The sequence below is a fragment of the Magnolia sinica genome, chromosome 19 (genome assembly GCF_029962835.1).
Source record: "Magnolia sinica isolate HGM2019 chromosome 19, MsV1, whole genome shotgun sequence".
In the NCBI taxonomy this organism is placed as follows: Eukaryota; Viridiplantae; Streptophyta; class Magnoliopsida; order Magnoliales; family Magnoliaceae; genus Magnolia; species Magnolia sinica.
This window is the reverse complement of record NC_080591.1, coordinates 27197587-27221382: the sequence shown is the minus strand read 5'-3', so window position 1 is coordinate 27221382 and position 23796 is coordinate 27197587. Positions and strand designations below refer to the sequence as shown.

The following is a 23796-nucleotide window of genomic DNA, read 5'->3' as shown; positions in this document are numbered from 1 at the left end:
TAAGGAATGCAAATATGATAGAATGCAAAATGGCCTGATACATTCCAACATTCTTCTGAAAATTCAAGTAGCCTAGAAAAGAAACTTTCCCAACCCGCCATGTTCTACTTGTGGCCATACAATTCGGATGGTGGGGAAAAAGTAGGAATAAGGATAAATATTCATTATCTCATCAAAATGAATACTGGTATGCTATTGGTACGACTTGCAATGGTTCCATAAAGCTTGAAATTTAAGATGCAGCATAAGACTATATTTATGTGCTAGAAATCTTCATTTAGAATGTACATGGATGCACAAGTGATTTGGATGAGGAACATTCAGTTTAACATGAAGAAATAAACATGTCCAAGAATTCAAATTGAGGAAGTAGTCTTGATCATGTCTACATTCCTTTTGGAAAAAACAAAAAACTATGTGCATATTACACAGTCAATGGAGAATCAGATGTAAAAGTATCTGAAAATGTCATGCCCTATTATATGCATGCCTAGCAGAAACAGCTAAGTAGGTCAACTTGAGCTATGCATGTAAATAGAGTAATAGACTATTGATAAGGAATGCAAATATGATAGAATGCAAAATGGCCTGATACATTCCAACATTCTTCTGAAAATTCAAGTAGCCTAGAAAAGAAACTTTCCCAACCTGCCATGTTCTACTTGTGGCCCACATCGAATCATAGAAGAATGAAAGAAAGAAGAAAAGAATTGAAATTCTTAGAATATAAAGAAGCCTTTTTTGTGGCTTTGATGTTTCAACGAAATGAAATTAGATGATATTCTCCTTCAACATGTTTTGTGCTTTTTGTGAAAGATTGCACTGGTGAAAGTCTTGTACAGAAGGGACTAGTCAAAGTCTCAACACTGTTTCCAGAGGTTAAAAACCTAATGTTGCAACCTGTTTAGGCATTCTTTGATTTAATGGGTTGCCATTACCTAATAATGATTTTTATTTTTAAAGAAACCAGGATGTTTTTATTACGATTTAAGAGAGAGATTAGCAGAGATGACCAAGCTACCACTAATTCACAGCAGTATAGAAATAAATGACCCAAAATCATTAGGAATTGCAAATTGATCAATTAATGTTTGTAGCAGCAGTGGAAAGATGACGATACCGAATAAGAGTTTATCTAGGCTGCTATTCACCATGAATTCATAAATGAGAAGCAGTTATGTTCCTCTGCTACAACATCCCAGCAGGCGGATGACATTCCGGTGATGAACATTGCTTATAAGCTTAGCTTCACTCTCGAAATCTTCCTTGGCAGTAGTGGATTGGCTTAATGCAAGTTTCTTCACAGCCACTATTTTCCCATTTCTTAGAACACCCTGACATATACAAAATAATATATTATCTTGGAAGTATCTGAAAGGTTGAAGGTTGTTTTGTATGTACAAGGGAATTGTTACATTCAGTTCAATGTTAAGAAAATGATTAAAATTAATGATGTTTTTCTATCATTTAACAATGAGGAAGTAGCGCTCAAATTGTAGTTAGTTTCTTTCAACTCCAACTTGAAAGAAACGTAATTGCATGTTGAAACCCAAACTCCTGATGTGAACGCTAAGAAAATTGCAATTTGGTCACTATATTAGAGTAAACACAGAAATTCTACTCGGTGGAACATCCAAAAATACCCTGATTGAATATCATCATCAACATCATCATCATCTAAGCCTTGTCCCAACTAATCGGGGTCAGCTACATGAATCCTATTCTGCCATTCCACTGTATCAGGGGCCATAGTATTGTCCTGTTTGCAGATGAAGATGAAATATTACAAGTAGCAGTAAATAACACCAGAAAAAACATCAACTGGGAAATATTACCTTATATATGTACGTTTCCAAAGCCTCCTCCTCCCAATTTATTTTCTTGGCTGAAATTTTTGGTTGCAATTTTCAGATCTTTGTAATGAAAATTTACTGGGCCACGCAACTCGGTTGCCCCTAATATGTCTCCTGCAAAACAAGCATTGATTGGGCTGCATATGGATGTTGAATGGGGAGCATAAATCCTTTTTTAATTTTTATTTTTTAGTTGTCCATTTCTTCTTTCATATGTAAAATGGTCCACCTGATGGCTGGATTAGCCCATGGTATATAATGTTGGGGTGCAGTAGACGAATGACCAGATATCGCATCCATATGTCACATTAGGCAGAGGATATTTCCTGATCGAGCCATTGAAGACATACATACACTTGTAAAATCTACCAATATAGTATCTAATGGCATGCATCCTATAAAAGATTGATATATAACTTAGCTAAAACATTCAAAATAACTGAAAGGGTCTTGGTTGAAGCATTTCTTCAAATGGTTAACATGCATATTTCAAACCAGATAAGAGACTTGAAAAACACACAAAAAATTCAGCAAAACTGAAAAGAACAATTCAAACCTCCAATTGGGAATTAGAAGCCCCAACTTTCGTAACCAAATAAGATTTAAAAAAAAAAAAACAACAGAGAGAACAAAAGAAAACAAAAACTAAAAATTCAGAGAAAAAGAGAATAAATAGTTATTTTAAAAAAACCCAACTATATTACCCAAAATCGTTGCAAAATTCAGGGAATAGATCTCCACACATTCAAATCAGTCCTTGCATTTGGGTTTTAGGAATCCTAGCCATGGATCGAGGCTTCATCAAAACATAGTGAATGGGGAAGGAGATGAAGAGACATGAAGCCCTAGGGCTTTATGCGAAAATAGAATATCCAATAGCATACCTATATTATAGCAAGGATAAACGAAAATATTGCAACTAGCTGAGAGGGAGGGAGGGATTCTCTATAACCTCTTGCTACAATGGCTCATCTCTATAACCTCTTGTGAATCAGATCAACACCATCAACAACCCTGATTCGAGAATCTGCAGTGTAATAAGCACTTCTAAATTAGGGATTCGACCATGCAAATCCCTAAAAATGGATTCGAAAATACAAATCCCTAAAAATGGATTTGACAACGCAAATCGCTAATTAGGGATTTGTATTCAACAAAGCATATTTCTAATCAAGTATTCTAAAATAGATCATACCTGCACACCCCAAGTGCAGGGTTGTGATGTAGTAATAAACTCGGTAAGACCGAGGTCGAATCCACAGGGACTGATACCTGTACGTTATCTGAAACCAAGTAGAACTAGAAATAGACTAAGATGCGATCTAAACAAAGTAGAATTTAAAAAATAATTATGGAATAATTATCTAAAACTTTAAGGAATTCAGAGAAAGGAAACTAGGGATTCAGAGGATCCACTTGTAGAGATTAGGGAGATCTTATGCCAGTATCACAAATTATGGAAATTTACTGAACTGCCATTGATATAGGTTTCAAGAGATGAAAGGTGTATGAATTAGAATGGATTCCATCACCAAACCATGCCCAGGAGACAGAGTAAACAATAGAATTAAACTAATTACCAACCAATTAACAATGTATGAAGATCAGGAAGGTACTGTCATCCTACCATGCCCATGAGACGATGGTGAACAACAGGGCTTCCTGACGTCATAAACATTAAAAGGGGAGAGGAATATTCAAAGCCATTGCAAGCCCATTGTAATTTCAGTCACAACATGCCATTAAAGAAAAAAAAAATATTCCCATCAAATCAACCCAATACCAAATCTATTCAGTTTAAAATAGAATTAAAGGCAACAAAATCTTCCCATCACGCTACAAGCTTCACCTCTTAGCCCTAGCTAAGAGGATTAGCTACACATGGATGGGTTGGTTAAATAAAATAAAATAAAATAAAGGAAAAGAAAAGAATAAGAAGGGAAGAAAGAGAAAACCCAGCTTTTCCTCCCGTTCCAGCCGTCCCGTCTCTCTCAATCCCAGCAGCCAACGTCTCTGCCTCCCACGTCGCCTTCCTTGACGTGCAGCCCCTCCTGTCTTCACTCTTCCAGCCCTTTTCCCAACCACGCACAGCAGCAGCAGAAAAACTGCCTGTTTCCCCCAGCCGTTCTCTCTCTCTCACCGTGGATGCCTCTTCCTTCCTCTTTTCCTTCCTTTTAAAGATGGCCAGCCCCCCTTCTTCCGATGCTGTGGAGTCCCACCGGGAGTAGACTGCGGAAACAGTCCTTCCGGAGCCTGGAATGCGTCCCTTTGCTGCGAAAGTTCTCACGCAGTCCGGAATTCCGCATCTCCTTTCTTCTTATTTTTTTTCTTCTTTCCAAAAGGACAGCGTCCCCTGGGAGATTCTTGGCCCACCTACATGATGAATGGTTCAGATCAGCCGTCCGACCGCCCCTAAGGGCGTACAACTCGCCGCGAAAACAGGGTAGCGTCATTGACGCTGTGACGATGGTGGGCCCCATTTCACTGACTTTTTGGAAAATCCGATCTGTCCACTGCGTTCTACTCGAAAAACCAGGTGGGAAGCACTATTTTTGGACCAAATCCTATGTGGCCCACGTTATCTTTCAAGTCACCGTCCATCCTGTGTTTAATAACTAAGAAAGTGAGGAAGTTTTCATGATGCCTAAAAGGAGACCTAGGCGTGGGTTAAACCCCCATTCCGAATGCATTGGACGGTTCAGATCTTCCATAGGGATGATGGGTGGGGCCCACTAGTCAAAAACGGTCGGCCAGCGTCCGTTGCTGCGTAAAAATAAAAAAATCCGAGTTTTGAGTCGGTCAGCGCCTGCTGACCGACTTCCTTAATGTTTATACTCGTCCGGTGTACTTGTGCACCTTGCACGTGCACTGCATGCGTGGGTCCACTGGTGATGTTTGTAAGAAATCTGCTCCATCCATCTGTTTTGACACGTAGTTTAAGGCGTTGAGACCAAAATTGGAGTATATCCAGATATCAGGCGGGGCCCACATAATGATTAAAGGGGCTGATCTGTCCGTTGGGCCCCTTCTACAGTGATCCAATGGATGAAAATTTACGTGTACGGTTAATTCATGGCCCTCAGGCCAAGTATGAAGTTTTGAGCCAATCAGATGGCAAGAACTATGTGATCTTTCATTTTTCACCAATTTCGGGCCTCTTTAATGTAAATGGCCTGCTTTCCTCGGATCCTTGATGCATAATTCCATCGATCTTCGTCTCCTGGAGTCCGTCCCCTGCCTTGGGTGTCCTCAGAGTGTTAAATCCATGCATTTACCACCTTTTTTCAGTCCAGGCTCTTAAACACACCCTGCATTACAAACACGATTAAGTCAGGCTATTAAACGGTATCATGTTTGTAAATCCATGCAATAACTGGGTCTGATATGCAATATTTGACCCTCAACACAACCCCCAACCAGCATTTTGCTAGTCCCGAGCAAAGTATGCGAAAAATAAATTGAGAATTACAGGATAATTTCTACAAACTCAAGAGATTTATGAAAAATAGTTCAGATACTCGAATTCTAAGATTCCTGAATGTTGGCATTACTTTTTCCTGAAATCAGGCTCACGGTAAACTTCATAATCAGGTTCAAAATATTTGTCCATTAATTAGAATAATTCCCATGGATGTATAGTCCAATCTTGACTTGTCAATCATTCAGATTCACCTTGATATTGAAGAATATCATTGGTAACAAATAAGAGAAATTACGATAACCCAACTTGGCTTACACCTTATCTTTTTATTCTTTTAATTTTTTTTTTTGATTTTTTCATTAGAATTAATGCTAAGAAGAGGGATCAGATCCTCACCTACAGGGAGCAAACCTAAGGTAAAGACTGTACACCCAACTTTTTCACATATCATTCATGGGGAATCGAATCCTCACATATAGGGAGCAAACCTATGGTAGAGACTGTTCGCCCAATCCATTCGATTTCTCAAGTGGGTTTCTTTCATGTTTAGTGATTACCAAGTTAGGCCTTTAATATCAAACTGAAACCTTAATATGCAAGCGAGATGTGACCTGGGAATTCATGACTCAATCAATGTTTACAATTCTAATAATGGATTTAACAATTCAAACTTAGTTGTGAAATTTAATAGATGATTGAATCCAAGAGTCATGAAGTACCAACATCACGCATCTTGAAATTCTAAATGCCCTAGATGGCCTGTCAAAATCACTTCGACTTCATTAGAAATCCTGAAAAATAAAAAATTTTCACAACGTTTGCTCAAGACCAAGAAAACACTGATTATGAAACCTAATCTCCCACCCCCAACCAAAAATCTACATTGTCCTCAATGTAAATAGAAATAGACATGCAATGCACATGAGACAACGGAAATATAGGATGAGTGATGGAAAGATAGTACCTGGATGATGAATCGTGAGAGACTTTCCAAGAGATCGCAGCATAGAATCCGGTCAGCACGAGAGAGAAAGTGACACAGAACTAACAAAAATAAAATCCTACCTATACCACTTTCGCAAGTGCTCTCGATTGCATTTAGCGCATGCAACAAGCCTTTAAACCCCTAGGTTACCCCTAGTGGACGAGTTGTAGTCTCGTGAGGGTTTGCGGCAATGCTACCCACAAACATTGAACTAATGAATGAGAAAAGTGAAAAGCTGGGTTGCCTCCCAGGAGCGCTAAGTTTACCGTCTTCAGCCAGACAAAAGCAACTACCATAATCCTATGAAAGCGATAAACCTACCTATACCTCCATCGGGCTAGGAGATCAGTCCTGGTAAACAGGATCAGTCAGAGGCATAGACATGTCCTCTGAATCAAATTTCTCGACAAATGGCTTTAAACGATGTCCATTTACTTTAAACTCCTTGCCATTGTCGGGATTTCTTATCTCGACGGCCCCATGAGGAAAACCAGTCACAACAATGTAAGGGCCGGTCCAACGAGATCGAAGCTTACCCGGAAAGAGATGTAATCGAGAATTATACAAAAGGACCTTCTGACCAGGCGTGAATGATTTTCGCAAAATGTGTTGGTCATGGAATGCTTTCATCTTGTCCTTGTAAATTCTCGCATTAACGTACGCATCGTTCCGGATTTCTTCAAGTTCATTTAATTGAAGTTTGCGTAGCGAGCCAGCGTTGTCCAGATTGAAATTAAGATTTTTGATCGCCCAGTACGCTTTATGTTCCAGCTCCACAGGCAAGTGACAAGCCTTCCCATAGACAAGTCTAAAGGGAGACATTCCAATAGGAGTTTTAAATGCAGTACGGTATGCCCATAAGGCATCGGTCAATCGGATTGACCAATCCTTACGATCAGGGTTAACCGTTTTCTCCAAAATGTGTTTAATCTCCCTATTGGAAATCTCAGCTTGTCCACTTGTCTGTGGATGGTATGGGGTGCTCACCTTATGAGAGATACCGTATTTCTTCATTAAGCTCTCGAATGGTCTATTACAAAAGTGTGAGCCCCCATCACTAATGATGGCTCGAGGCGTCCCGAATCGAGAAAGGATGTTCTCTTTCAGGAATTTAATGACCGTGCGATGGTCATTCTTTCGACACGGAATCGCTTCGACCCATTTAGTGACATAATCCACGGCGAGCAAAATATACAGATTTCCAAACGATTGGGGGAATGGTCCCATGAAATCGATGCCCCAGCAATCAAATGCTTCAATGATAAGAATGGGATTCAAAGGCATCATATTTCGCCGGGACAATGCTCCCAATTTCTGACAGCGCTCACAAGCTTTGCAAAACTCATGAGTGTCCCTAAACATAGTGGGCCAGTAAAAGCCACACTGCAGAATCTTGGCCGTGGTCTTTTTAGCGAAAAGTGACCACCACAGCCTGAGAGTGACAAGGAGATGACACTTCGATGCTCATCGTCTGGTACACATCTCCTTAGAATTTGGTCCGCAATATTTAAATAAATAAGGATCATCCTGAGAAAAAGTTGCGCACCTCGGTGAAAAATTTCTTCTTATCTTGCGAAGTCTATGTCGGTATGGCACTGTAGCAAGATAATTAGCAATATCAGCAAACCAAGGTGAATGGGAGATTCTGAACAGTTGTTTATCAGGGAACATGTCATTGATATGGGTTGTCTCAAGGGAATCGAGGTATTAAGGCGAGAAAGGTGATCAGCCACTACGTTCTCTACTCCCTTTTTATCTTTAATTTCCAAATCAAATTCTTGGAGTAGAAGGATCCATCGTATCAAGCGGGGCTTAGAATCATTCTTAGAAAGAAGATATTTCAGTGCCGCATGATCTGTATAGATAATGATCTTGGATCCGATCAGGTAGGACCTAAATTTGTCCAAGGCGAACACTACGGCTAAGAGTTCCTTTTCCGTAGTCGAGTAGTTCACTTGGGCAGGATTTAGAGTCCTACTTGCGTAGTGAATGACGTAGGGCTTCTTGTCTTTTCTCTCCTAGGACCGCCCAAGAGCATAATCAGAAGCATCGCACATAAGTTCAAAAGGAGGGCTCCAATCGGGTGGTGCATGATAGGTGCGTGGTTAACGTGCCTTTAAGCTTGGTGAAAGCTTCCTGGCATTGCTCATTCCACTCGCACGGAGCATCCTTTTGAAGAAGATTACATAAAGGGCGAGAGAGAAGACTAAAGTCCTTTATGAATCTCCTGTAAAATCCTGCGTGGCCTAAGAAAGATCGCACGTCTCTGATGTTCTTGGGTGGAGGTAGGTTAGAGATAAGATCGATTTTTGCCTTATCTACCTCGATTCCTTTGGACGAGATGATATGCCCAAGGACAATTCCCTTCTGAACCATGAAATGACACTTCTCCCAATTAAGTACCAAGTTCTTTTCTTCACATCTTTTCAGCACACATTTAAGACTTTCCAAGCACTTGCTGAAAGATGGACCATAAACAGAGAAGTCGTCCATGAAGACCTCTAGATATTGCCCCACCATGTCAGAAAAAATACTAAGCATACATCGCTGAAAGGTGGCAGGGGCATTACATAGTCCGAATGGCATCCTTCGATAGGCAAAGGTGCCATAGGGACATGTAAATGTGGTCTTTTCCTGGTCTTCAGGGGCTATCTCTATCTGGTTGTAGCCCGAATACCCATCAAGAAAACTGTAATAGGAATGACCAGCTAACCTTTCCAGGATCTGATCAATGAATGGTAAAGGAAAGTGGTCTTTCCTCGTGACGGTATTCAACTTCCTGTAGTCAATGCACATTCTCCAACCAGTAGTGACTCTAGTTGGCACGAGTTCATTATTAGCATTGGCTACGATGGTGATTCCGGACTTCTTAGGGACCACTTGAGTTGGACTCACCCATTGACTATCAGATATAGGGTATATAATACCCACATCTAATAGTTTAAGAACCTCGGCTTTAACCACTTCCTTCATATTTGGATTTAGTCTATGTTGTGGTTGCCGAGCGGTTTTTGCATTATCCTCAAGATATATGCGGTGAGTACAAATCGAAGGGTCGATTCCCTTGAGGTCCGCTATCGTCCATCCTAGGGCTCCTTTATGCTCAATGAGAGTAGATATAAGCATACTCTCCTGTTCTTTCTCCAGGTGGGCAGAGATCACCACCGGGTATGTCTCATCCTGACCTAAATAGGCATATTTCAAATCAGAGGGCAAAGGTTTTAGGTCAAGCTTCGGCGGCTTGAGATTAGACGGTAGAGGCACTACATCAGTTTGTGGTAATTCTTCAAATTGTGGCCTCCATCGGTTAACTTCAAGTACCGGTGCAGTATCAAGCAAGGCGCACGTCTCCCTAATCATGTCATCATCAAAATCATGGGAGTGGGCCAGGCACGTCTCTAGATGGTCGGAGGATAAGGTCAGAGGTGTCGTATCTTCCACAAAAGAGTCAATCATGTTAATGTCGTGGAAATCGTCATCATCCTCTGAGTTGCTGCCGTTATTGAAAAAATGTTTGACTCGATGTCAAATTTCCAAAAGACATAGTCATGATACCATTCCGCAATTGATAATTGCATTTGGACGTGGCAAGGAATGGGCGACCAAGAATGACAGAAACGAGTGCTCATGTTATTGATGGGTTCGGTGTCCGGGATGATAAAATCTACCGGGTAGTAAAATCTATCAACTTGGACCAACACATCCTCAATTATCCCTCTTGGTACACGACGAGCGATCAACAAGTTGTAGTGTGGTTCGGGTGGGTTTTAATTCACCCAAACCTAACTGTTTGTATACCGAGTAGGGAATCAAATTGACGCTCGCTCCTAAGTCAAGAAGTGCGTGATCAATTCGATGGTTCCCGATTACACATGATATGGTTGGGCTACCGGGATCCTTGAATTTCTGCGGCACGTCTTGCTTCAGGATGGCACTCACTTTCTCAGTCAAGAAGATTTTCTTTTGAATAATTTTCCGTCGCTTGGTCGTGCATAAGTCTTTTAGAAATTTGGCATATGAAGGTATCTGTTTAACGACATCAAGTAGAGGAATGTTGACTTTCACCTGTTTCAACACCTCTAGGATATCCTGAGAGTTAGAGAGAGGTTTTGGTGAAACCAACCGTTGGGGGAATGGAGCAACTGGCTTCTCTAGAAGTTCCGGTTCCACTTTTTGTGGGACATCACTGGATCCATCATTGTTGTTCTCTTTTGGTTCTTGAGGCTTTTCGGGCCTAACCGGAAGAGTTTTATCAATGATCTTCCCACTCCTAAGAGTGGTGATGGATTTAGCATGTCCCATCTGATTTGAAGAGCTGGGATCATTATTCTCGTATTGCGGTTTAGGATTGGGGAGAGGTTGTGCAGGAAGCATCCCCTTTTCTATAACCGTCATACGAGAATCTATCTTTTGCATAAAATCTGTAATTCCACGCATTGCCTGAGCCGGCTCTTGTATGGGATTTTGAACCGGTTCCTCTTGAGGTTTCACTTGATTTGGATTTTGATTGAAGAAACCTGGAGGAGTCGCCGTTTGTCCATTCCTCCAACTAAAGTTTGGATGATTTTTCCAGCCAGGATTGTATGTGTTGGAGTTAGGTCCATAAAGGTCTTTGATAGTTGTTTACGGCATTGGCTTGTTCATTCAACACTCCTCGAAAGGCAGGTATTGTAGGACAGTTTTCAGTTGTGTGAATGTTGCAATCACAGATGCCGCAAACAATTTCATTGACCTTATCCTTCTTTCCTTCCATGGCCTCAACTTTCCTTATGAGCGTAGTCACTTTACACTTGAGATCATCCTCTTCTTTCAAGAGGTATAATCCACCTTTCTCCTTTAATTGAGTCGGCCTAGACGTGGTGTTCGACTTTGGGTAATAGTCCCAAGATTGTGATTTTTCAGTCAAACTATCGAGGTAGTCCCATACCTCGTCGATATCTTTATTAATGAACTCTCCATTACACATTGTCTCGACCATTTGGCGCATGGAAGATGTCAGTCCATCATAGAAAAAATTTGTAATGCGCCACGTTTCAAATCCGTGTTGTGGGCATGAACTGACCAAATCTTTGAATCTTTCCCAACATTGAAAGAATGTTTCATCTTCCTTTTGGGCAAAGTTCATGATCGCTTTTCTGAGGGTAATCGTTTTATGATGTGGGAAGAATTTTTTTATGAATTCCCTCTGCATGTCGTTCCACGTGCCAATGGATCTAGGACGTAGTGAATGTAACCACGTCTTAGCTTTCTCTTTTAAGGAAAAAGGAAAGAGTTTCAGCCTAATTGTATCCTCAGATACATTAGGAAAACATAATGTAGCTATTATCTCATCGAACTCTTTCAAATGTAAATATGGACTTTCAGATTCAAGTCCATGGAATTTGGGAAGGAGTTGGATAACTCCTGGCTTGATGTCCATCTGTCCTGTGTTTTCAGGAAAAATCATGCATGAGGGCGTACTCACTCCCGCCGGTTGTAGAAAATCTCGTAAAGTACGAGGCGGGGGTGCTTGTTGCACCTCATTCTCATCATGGTTATCCTCCACCCTGGGTGGAAGTAGAGGAGGTTGGTCTTCAGCCATAACCTCAGTTAACTCAGGGGATTTCGAGCGGTGTCTAATCCTGCGATGGATAGTCAACCCCTCAACCACTCCTCCTTCAGTCAAGAGACGTCGAGTGTCGTCACGGGCCCACTTGGGCATGAAACACTCGCAGCCCTCAATTAAAAATCTAATCCTAAGGAAGGAAAAAAGAAAATCTAAAACGAAAGAGAGGGAGAATTGGAAAGGAATTACCAAATTGAGGCTCCTAAGTCAAGGACCTGCAAAATAAAACAAAAATAAGTTAGATTCTATAAAGGAGAGAAACGATAGAAAAATAACAGTAAAGTAATTTCTAAAAGAAAGTATTCTTTAAAGAAAAACGGAAATTTCTAAAGTAAACTAGGAAAGCCTAAACTAAAAAGTAAATTACTACAAGAAAATTGAAAAATAGAGAGTAGGGAAGGAGTGTACCAAAATAGAGATTTCTATCTTAAAGGCCTACAAAATAGGAAGGTTAGTTTCTAAACAAAAATCCTAAAAATAAATTAAGAAACAGAATTAGATTCAAAAAGTGTTAGAATTAGAAAGTTAATAGAACCAAAATAGAAAGTCAATTTCTAAATAACCTAAATTCTAAAAATAACCTATTTCCTACAGAACAGAGGATACTAGAATTAGAAAGTTTCTAAAATCTAAACCCTAATTCTATAAAAAGAAAAAGTAGAGAATTTAAGAAAGAATTACCAATTTAGAGATTTTATGTCAGGATCCTACAAAACAGGAAACAAGTTAGTTCTAAAAATCAAATAGAAATAAAAATCTAAAACTAAAGTTAATAAAATCCTAATCTTATCCTAATTCTAAAACTAATTAATTTCAGAAAATTGTAACTATCAGTCCCCGGCAACGGCGCCAAAAACTTGTTCACTCCCCAAGTATAGGGTTGTGATGTAGTAATAAACTCGGTAAGACCGAGGTCGAATCCACAGGGACTGATACCTGTACGTTATCTGAAACCAAGTAGAACTAGAAATAGACTAAGATGCGATCTAAACAAAGTAGAATTTAAAAAATAATTATGGAATAATTATCTAAAACTTTAAGGAATTCAGAGAAAGGAAACTAGGGATTCAGAGGATCCACTTGTAGAGATTAGGGAGATCTTATGCCAGTATCACAAATTATGGAAATTTACTGAACTGCCATTGATATAGGTTTCAAGAGATGAAAGGTGTATGAATTAGAATGGATTCCATCACCAAACCATGCCCAGAAGACAAAGCAAACAACAGAATTAAACTAATTACCAACCAATCAACAATGCATGAAGATTAGGGAAGGTACTGTCATCCTACCATGCCCATGAGACGATGGTGAACAACAGGGCTTCCTGACGTCATAAACATTAAAAGGGGAGAGGAATATTCAAAGCCATTGCAAGCCCATTGTAATTTCAGTCACAACATGCCATTAAAGAAAAAAAAATATTCCCATCAAATCAACCCAATACCAAATCTATTCAGTTTAAAATAGAATTAAAGGCAACAAAATCTTCCCATCACGCTACAAGCTTCACCTCTTAGCCCTAGCTAAGAGGATTAGCTACACATGGATGGGTTGGTTAAATAAAATAAAATAAAATAAAGGAAAAGAAAAGAATAAGAAGGGAAGAAAGAGAAAACCCAGCTTTTCCTCCCGTTCCAGCCGTCCCGTCTCTCTCAATCCCAGCAGCCAACGTCTCTGCCTCCCACGTCGCCTTCCTTGACGTGCAGCCCCTCCTGTCTTCACTCTTCCAGCCCTTTTCCCAACCACGCACAGCAGCAGCAGAAAAACTGCCTGTTTCCCCCAGCCGTTCTCTCTCTCTCACCGTGGATGCCTCTTCCTTCCTCTTTTCCTTCCTTTTAAAGATGGCCAGCCCCCCTTCTTCCGATGCTGTGGAGTCCCACCGGGAGTAGACTGCGGAAACAGTCCTTCCGGAGCCTGGAATGCGTCCCTTTGCTGCGAAAGTTCTCACGCAGTCCGGAATTCCGCATCTCCTTTCTTCTTATTTTTTTTCTTCTTTCCAAAAGGACAGCGTCCCCTGGGAGATTCTTGGCCCACCTACATGATGAATGGTTCAGATCAGCCGTCCGACCGCCCCTAAGGGCGTACAACTCGCCGTGAAAGTCGGACGGCGTCCGGCTGCGAAAACAGGGTAGCGTCATTGACGCTGTGACGATGGTGGGCCCCATTTCACTGACTTTTTGGAAAATCCGATCTGTCCACTGCGTTCTACTCGAAAAACCAGGTGGGAAGCACTATTTTTGGACCAAATCCTATGTGGCCCACGTTATCTTTCAAGTCACCGTCCATCCTGTGTTTAATAACTAAGAAAGTGAGGAAGTTTTCATGATGCCTAAAAGGAGACCTAGGCGTGGGTTAAACCCCCATTCCGAATGCATTGGACGGTTCAGATCTTCCATAGGGATGATGGGTGGGGCCCACTAGTCAAAAACGGTCGGCCAGCGTCCGTTGCTGCGTAAAAATAAAAAAATCCGAGTTTTGAGTCGGTCAGCGCCTGCTGACCGACTTCCTTAATGTTTATACTCGTCCGGTGTACTTGTGCACCTTGCACGTGCACTGCATGCGTGGGTCCACTGGTGATGTTTGTAAGAAATCTGCTCCATCCATCTGTTTTGACACGTAGTTTAAGGCGTTGAGACCAAAATTGGAGTATATCCAGATATCAGGCGGGGCCCACATAATGATTAAAGGGGCTGATCTGTCCGTTGGGCCCCTTCTACAGTGATCCAATGGATGAAAATTTACGTGTACGGTTAATTCATGGCCCTCAGGCCAAGTATGAAGTTTTGAGCCAATCAGATGGCAAGAACTATGTGATCTTTCATTTTTCACCAATTTCGGGCCTCTTTAATGTAAATGGCCTGCTTTCCTCGGATCCTTGATGCATAATTCCATCGATCTTCGTCTCCTGGAGTCCGTCCCCTGCCTTGGGTGTCCTCAGAGTGTTAAATCCATGCATTTACCACCTTTTTTCAGTCCAGGCTCTTAAACACACCCTGCATTACAAACACGATTAAATCGCTAATTAGGGATTTGTATTCAACAAAGCATATTTCTAATCAAGTATTCTAAAATAGATCATACCTGAGATTCTGAGATTCACCAGGGGCGAAAGACCGAACTGTAGCAGTGCAGAAAATAGATCCAAAACCCTAGGAAACAAGTGAGTAGCAGATCTAGATACTACGGTGAGATCCCAATGTAGGTTGCTGCAGCTGAAGAGATCCCAAAGCAGCCGTGAGGGAGAAAGAGGAGAGAGAAGGAGAGAGTCCTGGAGTTGCAGAGAGAGAGAGAGAGAGAGAGAGAGAGAGAGAGAGAGAGGGGTAGGAAATAGGAGAGTTGTGGAGTTGCAGAGAGAGAGAGAGAGACGGGTAGGAAATGTGAGAGATTTTATTTTATTTTATTTTATTTTAATATGGTACGATATCCGTCGTTGGGTCTTACGTAGCGCCGATAAACCTGCAGCGCAAATGCCATTTATATCGCCTTTTGTTGTAGTGTAAGTTCGCATGCCAAGAAATTCTGAGAATGAGATTTGCCATTATGCTGCATGTGAAGCTTGGCCGTATATGCATAAGCACACACATCCCTGATCCACCGTGTGCTTGCAGGTAACCTCGATAAATATATAATAATAATAATAATAATAATAATTATTATTATTATTATTATTATTTGTTTTCTTCAAAACGAGAATCACGCCCCCTATATCTTTGTTCATACGAATAGATGATGTACAAACCAACCTTTCAGGTGGGCTCCACAAGAACATCGGCCTCACCTATGATATCGCCTGTTCAGCAAACATAAAATGGTGAAAAGGCTATAACCACCCTAAAGAAACAATGCTTCAAGCTGCCCTCTCCTACACTTCACAGTAGTTTTTCATGAACCTCAACAGGCGAATAGGCTATTGCTCTCAGTCAATCAGATCTTTTTTCCTGAAAGAGATCGCCACAGCTTAAAGTGGAAAGTTGGGTCTTGCTCTTGCTCCGGTGGTAGACTCTCACGAGTTTCAACGCCTGGTCAAGGGTTCAGTACCCATAGGTGGTGAAATCCCACTACGGTGCGAGTATGTGGCGGTGTGTGTGCTTGTGTAGAAAAAGAAGAAGAAAAAAAGAAAAAAGGAACCAATTACGAACATCACACCACACTTACCAATCAACTGCTTTAAGCTTCCCACCCAAAACAACCATATGAATTGTCTAAATTATATATCATATGCTAGACATGTTAGGTATTTTAAAATAAACTAAAATATTTTTGGTATGCTTGATTTTAAAATGAAAAGTTTTCTTTTATTTTTGCTTGAAATTTTTTATTTAAAACTTTAATTTCAGAAGTTATTTTTAGTATATGTAAACGGTTTGTCATAAAAATGAAACATGGAAAGTTGGTTTGATATAGCCATTTTGCTATCAAGACCAAGGTTCAAAACTCCATCAGAACCGTTTGCATTAGTTTTAGTTTGCTGATTTGACAACTAGGTGACAGTTGACTATGCCCATATAAGCGGATTCAAAAGATGACCGCTGAGGGCGTGTTTGAAGGGCCCGGATTAGGTACTTCCCCACGCCTGTCCAGAGCTCCCCACCTGTTCGGAGCTCCAGACAGGCGGAAGCTCTGAGGGTCCACTGTGATATTTTCTTTTTATCTAAACTGTCCATCCATTTTTCCATATCATTTTATGGTGTTGAATAAAAAATGGAGAAAATCAAAGGCTTAAATGAATTACAAGGTGAGAATTAGATTCCTACCGTGGGAAAATTCTCGGGGACAACAGAAGTTTTGGATCACGATGATATTTGTTTCTTCAATTCACCAAGGTGTATATGATCGTATCAACAGGTTGAATGGCAAATAAAAAACACGGTGGACCCTAAGAAGGTTTCAATGGTGGGCATCCTTAGCACCACTGCTTCTTGTGGTGTGGTCCAGTTGACTGTTTGATCTATCTTATTTTTGATTTAGTACTCTAAAATAATATGAAAAAATGGATGGACGGTTTGAATAAACTGAAAACATCAGGGTGGACCCTCAGCGACCCTCACGGAGCCTCCGGCTGTGGGGAGCTCGAACAGGCGGGGAAGTACGTAATCCGGGCTCGTGTTTGAATTACTGCAACGGAAGCGGATTGGCTAGTGCACCTGTGATCTGGCTGTTGTGTTGACGTCACTAAGTTCTGTGGTTCCCATCATGAGGTATGTATTATATCCAAACCGTCTATCCATTTGTACAGCTAGTCATAAGTCTTGAACCAAAAAATAAGACAGATCTAAAGATCAAGTGGACCACACTGCAAAAAGCAGTGGGAGAATGAACTTATAACATTGATACCCTTTTGGGGGTCACAGAAGTAGTTGATCAATATGATATTTGTTTTTCCTTTTCATCCATGTTTGGGTGACAATATGAACGGATTGGATGGTAAGTAAACTTTATGGTAGGCCCTATGAATGTCTTAAACGTGAGAATCATTGTCCCATGATATTTTTTGTGTGGTACACTTGAGCTTTGGATACGTCTCTTTTTTTGGTATAATGCTCTAAAATGATCTCTCCAAATGGATAAACGGTGTGGATATAACAAATACATTATTGTGAGCACATCCATTATTGTGGGCACATCCATTATTGTGGGCACATATAACTTTGGTCTCCTTTGAACGGTTCATGCAAGGCGGAGGTAGGGGAGCGCCAGTCTTAGCGCAACACGTACCCATGCGATCCTCCGCTTCCACGGGAAATTATAATAACGTCGAGTAAAATTCACATCATTATCGCTTCCACGGAAAACTACAATAACGTAGAGTAAAATTCACATCATTATTGCTTTTCTTTAATTGGATAATATCCGTCAAATCACTTAAATTCTTTGGAATCTAGGCGCCATAACATGAATTGAACGGATTGGCTACTCCCGCTGCCACCAGCCCTGTGACAGTGGTCGGTGCTAAGTGGCCCCACTTTTAAATATCATCTTAGGGCTTTATCCCAAAACTGAGATGGATATATATCTCAGGTACAACGCACCGTATGAAAACAATAGTGATTAGATATCCACCATTAAAATCCTCCTAAAGCCCACTGTACTGTTTATTTAACATCTAATCTGTTGATTAGGTCATAAAGGACCATATTAAGGGGAAAAACAAATATCATCTTGATCTAAAACTTTTATGGTCCCAAAAGGTTTTTATTGGTCTACGCTCATTCAACACGGTTTCCTATAATGTGGTCCACTTGAGATTGGGATATACCTAATTTTTGGTCTCATATGATAAAATGATCTGTAAAAATAGATGAACAGCCTGGATTAAACACATACATCATGGTAGGGCCCCGAGAGCACCGACCACCAGCTATTGGCCGTTGGCAAGGGGAGTAGCGAAGCCGTTTCATAGTTTAATGGCCCCACCCACCATGATGTTTGCATTATATCTAACAGTTCACCCATCTTGTATTATCATTTTACGTAATAAGACAAAAAATAAAGCAGATGCAAATTTATATGGAAGCCACTTGACAGGCAGTTACCTAAGAGCAATATTCTGTTTTATTTCTGCCTGTATGTAAATGTGTCAAATCTATTTATTTTGTATGAACTTTGCGTGTCAGTAGGCATGTTACATAAGAGCAATATTCTGTTTTATTTCTGAAAACGGTATTAATGGTAATTATTAGGTTTTTACTGCCACTTACACTACATTACTATTATTTGATGTGATCCGAACAAGCCATCAAAGAAGTAACGATTACTTGACATATATATTTTAATCACATCTAATACAGTTTGAATAGTCAAGAGATGCATTAAATGGCTAAAAGGTGCCATAAGGAGACCTATTCAGACACAATATCCATCACATGCTTCCTGGGTTTTGCCATTAGTGCTAACATAATTCTTTATGGAATTCTATTCTTTCTTTTAAATAAATTTTCATGTCATAAGTTTCAGTGTTCTTTTTATTATATGTCTATCACTATAAAGACAAAATATAATCTGATCTTTTTTTTAACAATTTGTTGCAAGGGCCATTGAGATCCATCACGAACACTATTTGTTGTAGATCAACTATAGGAAAGCGGGTTCATTATATCTTAGGGATACGTTGTCGGTCACCTAGATATATAAATTAACAAACAAGGATTCAATTCGTAATGGGATTCATCTTGGAGTTGCTTTCATTCTTATATAGTTTTGTTCTTGCTTTTTCCTCTCTTTCTCTCATTCACTTTTATGGTCTGTAAAATATTCCAATTTCGAGTTTTACTCTCCTGTTTTTGTTTTATTGCGCCAGAGTTGTTTTATGGTCTGTAAGTGAAATTGTCTGATTTTTCATGAACAGTCTACATTATTTCCAACTTCAGTGGACAGCTCATATCTCACACACTGTTTCATATTTGTTCATTCCCAGCGTGTAGATGTTTTTGGCTCTCTGCATTTTCTTGGAATCAGCGAACCTCTAGATTGAAAGCCCGAGATTGTTTGCAGGGCTGTCAATGGGTACTCGTACCTGAGGAACCGGACCCAGCTGGAGCAGGTCCGGGTCTGATTTTTGGTCCTGGTTTTTAAACCTGTTCGCATTTGGGCCCACGGTTTATACCCCTTTAGAAAACCGGGTTGGTGTTGAGCTCGGACGGGCACCCAATTAATACTACATACACTACTATATTATAATGAGATAAATCAAATTTAATCAATAAATCACATTTTATAGAGATAGTGGCAAATACTGCTGAGATTTTGTGACCTTTTCATCGTAAATTTATTAAACGAGATCATCATGATAATATCGTGAGATTTCAAAATTCTCATCAGTTTTATATTTCTCACAAATTTATCATGAAATCATGATTTTATGAAATAAATATCTAAAAGTTTGCATAAATTCATTTTTACCTAAATTTTAAAAAAAAATTAAAAATTAAAAATTAAAAAAAAAAAAAAACCTTTCTCACTGGGATTTTCCTGATATTATGCCAAGAAAAATGTCAAAAATCTGAAAATCTCTCTGCAGAAGTTTTCATGCCAAGAAATTGATGGGAATGAGATTTGCCACTGCAAAATGTGTAGCTTCACCATATATTTTGTGTCATCAATATGTAGCTGATAAAAACTATATGAATGGTTCAAATTTTGTGGCATATGCTAGATATGCTGAGTATTTCAAAATAAGAAAATATTTTTGGGGTGCTTGGAAATAAAAATGAAAAGTTTTCTTTTATTTTTATTTTTCTTCAAAATTTTGATTCAAAACTTTTATTTCCAAAGTTATCTTTTTAATATTTGCAAAGGGTATTTGTACCAAAAATGAAATTTGAAAAGTTGGTTTTATGTGGTCATTTTCCTATCCGCTCATTTTACACTTTATACAGTCATATAAGCATGAAGGGTTTGATGTACTTTGCACTTTGCACACCCTCGGCGTGAGCGTGAGGGCTACTGATTTGACAACTCTGGTGGCAGCTGACTGTGACTATGTAGTGGGTTGAAGAGAAAACCATTGAGTACAAAGTAACTGTAATTGACATTTGTATATTAATAACACAGTTTAAACAGTCAAGAAATGCATTGAATGGTTGAGAGGTGCCGTAAAGATGCTTATTTAGACACAAGATCCAACCCAAATTAATGTCTTTTGGATATTTATATAAGTCAGGGTTTAAAGGTATAGGTTTCACCATAAGTACTAACACAAATCTCTATGGAATTGTGTTTTTCAGAAATTTGCTTTTTCGTGCCATGGGTTTTCATTATTTTTCTAATATTATATCTCTGCTAGTACCATGATTCATTATTTTTTATTGTACTCCCATGACTTCAAAGATAGAATAAAATCAAATCTTTTTGTAAGATTCCTTGCAAAGGCAATCGGGAATAATCACCAACATTGTTCATTATATATTAACTATAAAAAAATAGGCTTAATTATACATTGGGGGCAAGTTGCCAGTAACTTAGATAAGTAGACCAGAATTCAATTTGTAGTGAAGGAAAATACTGTCTTAAGAGAAGCCACTTTGTAACCTATCTTGGAATTGCTTTCCTTTTTATTCACCATAATTTATCCTTGGGCCTAAAAATAAAGCTCTTCCATGATTTAGGTGAGTCACATTAAAGGAAATAGTTTGGAGCATGAGCGTTATTTTGTACACTGTTTCCAAACATGTGGACCATTTGAGTCATGGATGACTATAATATGGGGTGACACACGTCGAAGTCTAACAAGGCCTTGGGCCTAACATGGGGCGACACACTTGGTGGTGAGGTAAATTTAACATAACCATCACAGTGAGGCCCACTCAAGCCCCCAGCCATATGCTTGCGCTACGGACCTAATCGGGCGCTAGACAAATCTAACAGATGTTGAAATGATAATACTTCTCAATAATAAGATAACTTCTTGACAATATATTTTTAAAAAAGCTACTAGAATCTAAATTTGATATTATTTAGGTAGGTTTTTTTTTTTTTATTAAACGGTGGAAGCACACTGCCTGCAATTTGTTATATCCAAAAGAAAATATTATCCACATATTCCCGTTAAGCGAAAATCAAAGGCATTTTTAACCGCATCTTCCATTTGAGGGTTATTGCCAATTCTTCAGGATTTTTGCATTGTGATTCGCACACAGCAAGGCCCATTGAGTGAAGAGTTGAGATAATCTTCCAAAAGTTTTGATCAATTTCTTTGTATTTTCCTTAGCCCATATGAACTCCTCTCCTTACCATTTCCACCTTCCTTTCAACAAGTGTCCATGAGCTAAAGTACACATCTAGATACATTCATACATAATATTTGATCATCTAAATCATGACCTGCACCACAGGCCTCATAGTGAATGATTCATAAAACGTAAATCACATTGGTCAAACAATCATAACTCTCCAATTGATGATCAAAACTTGCATGGTCATGAACAAAGTGCTCACTGTCCAAATTTAATAGGGAAAGTCGGATTATTAAAATCATCTAGTTAGTGGAATTTTGGTTTATTTTCGACAAATAATCCACACTGCTCATTTTGCATACTCCATTTCTCTTAGGGCTGTATGGTTTTCCAATTACAATGGTAATTGGTTGAAAATGGATTATGATTACTTACCTCATAATTGTGTGATGATATTATTTATATTTGACTGCAATAATTAATTACATTACACCAATGTTTGTCATATAAGGGCATGACTGTAAAAATGGACCTTTTGATATGGATAAATGCAATGATCACATTTTTCTTTACATGTGTATTTGACTTTCTTTTTTTCTTTTTTCTTTTTTTGTAATTCTTTCTTAACCAACACCTAGAAAAGATAATAATGACTTATTTACTTTGAATTACTCTGAGAATTGAAAACCAAACATGCCATTAATTTTAGGGGATTTTTTTTCTGCATGGCGTTTACATACGTACAGAGTTGGACACATGTTTTTTTTTTTTTTTTTTTCTGTTTTTCTTTTTTGTTTCTTTTTTGCGCTGACTTGCATGTGCAAATGTTTCCCTGCCTCTCCATTTACAAATGTAAATTGATGTTGTTAAAATCATCATCTTATCACAAATCTTAACAGGGGTTGAATCATATTGAATCGCAAATCATATCATAAATCATAAGATTTTTAATGATTTTCTTAAAAATATAAATAAATATAAATAAATTAGAAAAAAAAATTACAAAAAAAAAACTTATCAATCATCATTTTACCACAATATGCACCAAGTAATACCATGTCATAATAGTATTAAAGAATTCTTGTCTTCCTTTCTTTTGTCTTTCAAGAAATTATACTTGAAAAGCATACTTTAATAATTTATGTTCTTGTTATCTTTCTTGATTGTAGAATGACATTGAAAAAGTGGCATTTGATTATGTAGACCAACTGAAAAAGATATTTTGATTTCTAACCATCATTTTATGATATATAAGTCAACATGATCATAACCATCCATAAAAACATTCCAAATAAGTCATATATTGATTCGGTGTTTCTAACAGTTAAGAAATAGGAAATCATAAAGAAAAAAATTCTATGATTTAAGGTTGAAGAGAATATATATAATTTAATCACTTATAAATAATAAAATAAAATAAATTACCATTTTTAATTGATTTCTTTTAAAAAAAGGTTTTTTCTTGAATGATTACCAAAGCCCTAACCAATTTAAAATTATTAAAATGAAAGACAAGTAAAGCTTAAAATAGAAGAAAACCAGTATAATTTAAATCGTAAACTGAAATTTGAATCCTAAATAATAAGATTCAAATCATAAACCCATAGGATTCATATAAAATTGGAATTCAAATGTGGGCTTCATATTATTTTGCTTAACATTTGACTCAAATCCTAAATCGTAGGATTTTGACAACATTGATGTAAAATGACCAAAAAAATTTCACACCTCTAGTGTAAGTGTTTACATATGTAAAGTACTCTCTTTGGCATTAACACCTCAACATGGATCATCTTTTTCCCAAACCACTTCTTAGATTTTTTATATCATCCGATGATAGTGATTTGAAAGGAAGGCCAGTCAAATCTAGGCCACACATGATGAATGTTCCACATTAATTTTTAAAGTTCTTTAGTGGACTCAATATATATAAATTCGTTGATTCCTTAAACCACTAACCTGTGGTTAGGTTCATTCTCTTTTTGAGATAGCTAATGAAAGGTTGGATAGCCCACATCAACAATTAGACCTCTCTCGTATACTCAATATGCACTGTCCATTTTCAGAACTATTACTCCAATGGTTGGGATCATCCTATCAAAGTGATTTGAGAGAAATGGTCATTAAAGGTGCACCCCACATGATGGACGGACCAGATGAATTCTTAGACCTCTTTAGTACATTCAATGTGGACCATATCCATTTCCTAAATATAAGATCATCCAATGAATATGATTTGAGAGGGATGATCAATCAAA

General features: G+C 38.7%; 1 non-coding gene and 1 pseudogene across 1 annotated transcript; both read left to right on the top strand.

The window, feature by feature from the left end:
• LOC131234566 (GDSL esterase/lipase At5g03610-like) overlaps window positions 1-23796 on the top strand; it is a 51562-nt pseudogene that overhangs the window by 8306 nt on the left and 19460 nt on the right.
• Window positions 11296-11402, top strand: LOC131235934 (small nucleolar RNA R71). The gene has a single exon (XR_009166445.1). It is a non-coding gene; the product is annotated as a small nucleolar RNA R71 (small nucleolar RNA).